The following is a 3417-nucleotide window of genomic DNA, read 5'->3' on the forward strand; positions in this document are numbered from 1 at the left end:
GGGCTTTGGTGAGTAGGGGGCTTTGGCTACTTCACCTTCCCCCTCCCTCTTTTAGAGGGGTCTGGGATTGGGCTTGCTGGAATTGTTGATGCCTCTTGTATTGGTGATGAGGATGACAATGACGATAATGATGATGTGGGGTTATCAGGGGTGAGCAGGTGGGGTGGAGAGGAGGTTGGAGGAGGCGTTGATTACACCGTTTCAGAAATGATTTAAATGTTCATTTTGTTGAACTGTGTGGGGATGAAGATTGTGGGGGCAAGGGAGTGGTGCTTGATGTTGATGGGTTGTGGCACTGCTAATGCCATGTATACATTGTGCGCTGTCTGGGTGTGGGGCAGTAGGGAACGTAGGGAGGGGTTGGGGTGATGATGATTGTTTTGGCGGTTCTGATGAGGTTTTCAGGATATTGCTGCTGGGCTGGGCTGGGGTCTGAGGCGGAAGGGGGGGACCGGAGGCTGAAAGCTGCTCTTGCTTTTTCAGGCCGGGGTTGGAGAGCGTATGCAAGAGGAGAGGGCATGGAGGAAGACTTTAGGATCAGATGGGCTTGGGGAAGGCCGGGCCTGTGTTGGAGGTGACTGCTGGACCTGGGATTGAGGGTCCTGGGAGACTGGGATAGATGACACCTTACGCACGGAGGTATGTAGCGTGGCTTAGTGGAAAGAGCCCGGGCTTTGGAGTCATAGGTTATGGGCTCAAATCCAGGCTCCGCCAATTTTCAGCTGTGTGACTTTGCGCAAGCCACTTCACTTCCCTGGGCCTCAGTTACCTCATCTGTAAAATGGGGATGAAGACTGTGAGCCCCCCATGGGACAACCTGATCACCTTGTAACCTCTCCAGCGCTTACAACAGTGCTTTGCGCAGAGTAAGCGCTTAATAAATGTCATTATAAAAAAATAATAAAAACATGACTTGGTGCGTGCTCAGTGTCTGTCTGTGTCTGTGGGTCTGTCCATTCTGTGTCTCCCCTGTTCCCACTAGATTGAGGGCCAGGACGGTGTTCTCTCCATCCCCCTTGACCTCACCGCGGCGATCGGTGCCCAGTTGGTACTGGTCATGGTGGGCGAGGAGCCGCTCCTGCTGTAGCTGCAGTGCTCATCCCACTGCTCCTACCCCTGTAGGGCTGAGGGCAAGGATCCGGTGTGTGTGGGCAGAGACTGTGTCTCTTCTTCAGTGGGCTGCCCCCTGCTTGATCTCTCTTCTTAAAACTTCCTTTTCCTGCTAGCTATAAGGAATTATACTAATCAATGATATTTATCGAGCGCTTGTTGAGTACAGAGCACTGTCCTATATCACATGGTCAACTCCTTAAAAGCAGTGATGGTGTGTGTTGTCTGTGTTGAATCACCTCCAGTGCCTAGCAGGCAAAAATGCCCTTAATATGAGATGTGCTCACTAGGGTTCTCTGCCCAGTAAATGACAGAGAGTAAGTCGGTCATTCATTCATTCATTCATTCATTCATTCATTCATTTAGCATTTATTGTATGAAGAGTACTGTACTAAGCGTTTGGAAAGTACAATTCAGCAACAAATATTCATTCAATCATATTTATTGAGCACTTATTGTGTGCAGAGCACTGTACTAAGCACTTCGGAAGTACAAATTGACAACATATAGAAACGGCCCCTACCCAACAATGGGCTCACAGTCCAGAAGGGGGAGACGGACAAAAAAACAAAACATGTAGGCAGATGTCAAAATCGACATAATAAATATAATTTCACGATACTCCAATAGCCACCGTGCCCCAGCTGACTGCCGTTAAACACGTCTTTGGGATTTTGTCAGCGGTAGGGAACCAACAAAATGTAAACGTAGATTCTTTCCTTCCAGAAAGATGAAATTCATTCAATGGGATCACAGTCTAGAATGGGGGAGGGAGACATCAAGCAAGTAAACAGGCAGTAATAAGATCAATATAAATTAATAGAATTAATGATATATACACATCATCAATTAAATAAATGGAATTATAAATATGTACATATATAAACACAAGTGCTGTGGGGTGGGGAGTGGGGTAGAGCAGAGGGAACGAGTGGGGGTGATTGGGGAGGGGAGGGGGAGCAGATGAAAAGGGGGTGCTCACTCTGGGAAGGCCTCCTGGAGTTTTCAGTAGGGCTTTGAAGGGAGAAGTGTGCTAGTTTGACGGATTTGAGGATGGAGGGCTTTCCAGACTAGAGGGAGGATGTGGGCCAGGGGTTGACAGCGGGACAGGCCAGACTGAGGCACAGTGAGGAGGTTAGCGGCAGTGGAGTGGAGTGTGCGGACTGGGCTATAGAAGACGAGAAGGGAGGTGAGGTGGGGGGGACAAGGTGATGGAGAGCTTTGAGGCCTACGTAGTGAGGAATTTTTGCTTGATATGGAGGTTGATAGGCAACCACTGGAGAATATTGAGGAGGGGAGTGACATGCCCAGAATGTTTCCGTAGAAAGAGAATCAGGGCAGCAGAATGAAGTATAGACTAGAGTGGGGAGAGACAGGAGGTTGGGACTTCCACAGGGCCTGTCCAACCCAGTGAGGCCACTCAGTGGCCTGTCTAATATTGTGAGCCCCTCGAGGGCAAGGTCACCTTGCGAATAGGCCTCTCTGATGTTTTGAGCTCCTGCCCTGGAGACAGGGCCACAGGGACTTTGTGACATTCTGATATTGTGAGCCTCCCACAGCAGGGGCTCTTCAAAGGTGAGCCTGTCTGACTTTGTGAGCCCCCTGAGGGAAGGGCCCGGGTACCAGGGAGAGAGAGAAAAATATGGGTGCATGGAAAAGGGGGCTAGCTTCATGCCATGAACCTCAGATTTGAGTCTTCAAATCTCAGGGCACCGGGAAGAACAATACAAATATGGGTGCTGGTAAAAAGGGACTGGCTTCATGCCATGAAGCCCAGATTTGACATGTGTGTCTTCGTGGCCTGGGAGCCAGGAAGAACACTAAAAATCTGGGTGCCAGTAAAAGAGGGGATAGCTTCAGGCCACAAACCCCAGAGGCCCGGGGCCTGAGAGTAATCACATGGGTGCTGGCAAAAGGAAGTGCGGGGAGTGGGGGAACTGGCCATATGCCATGAACCCAAGAAACAGGGAGAGAGAAAAAAACATGGATACTGGCCAAAGGGAGACTGGCTTCATGCCTCGAATCCCAGATTTGAATCTTCCCATCTGAGTCTTTGTGGTGCAGGCACCAGAAAAATTAATAAAAATATGGGTGCTTGCTAAAGGGGATTGGCTTCACGGTGATGATGATATTTATTAACTGCTTATTATGTGTCAAGCACCGTACTAAGTACTGCGGTGGATAAAATCTAATCAGGTTGGATCTAGTCCCTGTCTCCCAGTATTAATCCCTATTTTACGGATGAGGTGACTGAGGCACAGAGAAATTAAATGTCTGCTGTGTGACCTTGGCCAAGTCCAGGTGTGG

Source organism: Tachyglossus aculeatus, chromosome 3 (genome assembly GCF_015852505.1).
Source record: "Tachyglossus aculeatus isolate mTacAcu1 chromosome 3, mTacAcu1.pri, whole genome shotgun sequence".
In the NCBI taxonomy this organism is placed as follows: Eukaryota; Metazoa; Chordata; class Mammalia; order Monotremata; family Tachyglossidae; genus Tachyglossus; species Tachyglossus aculeatus.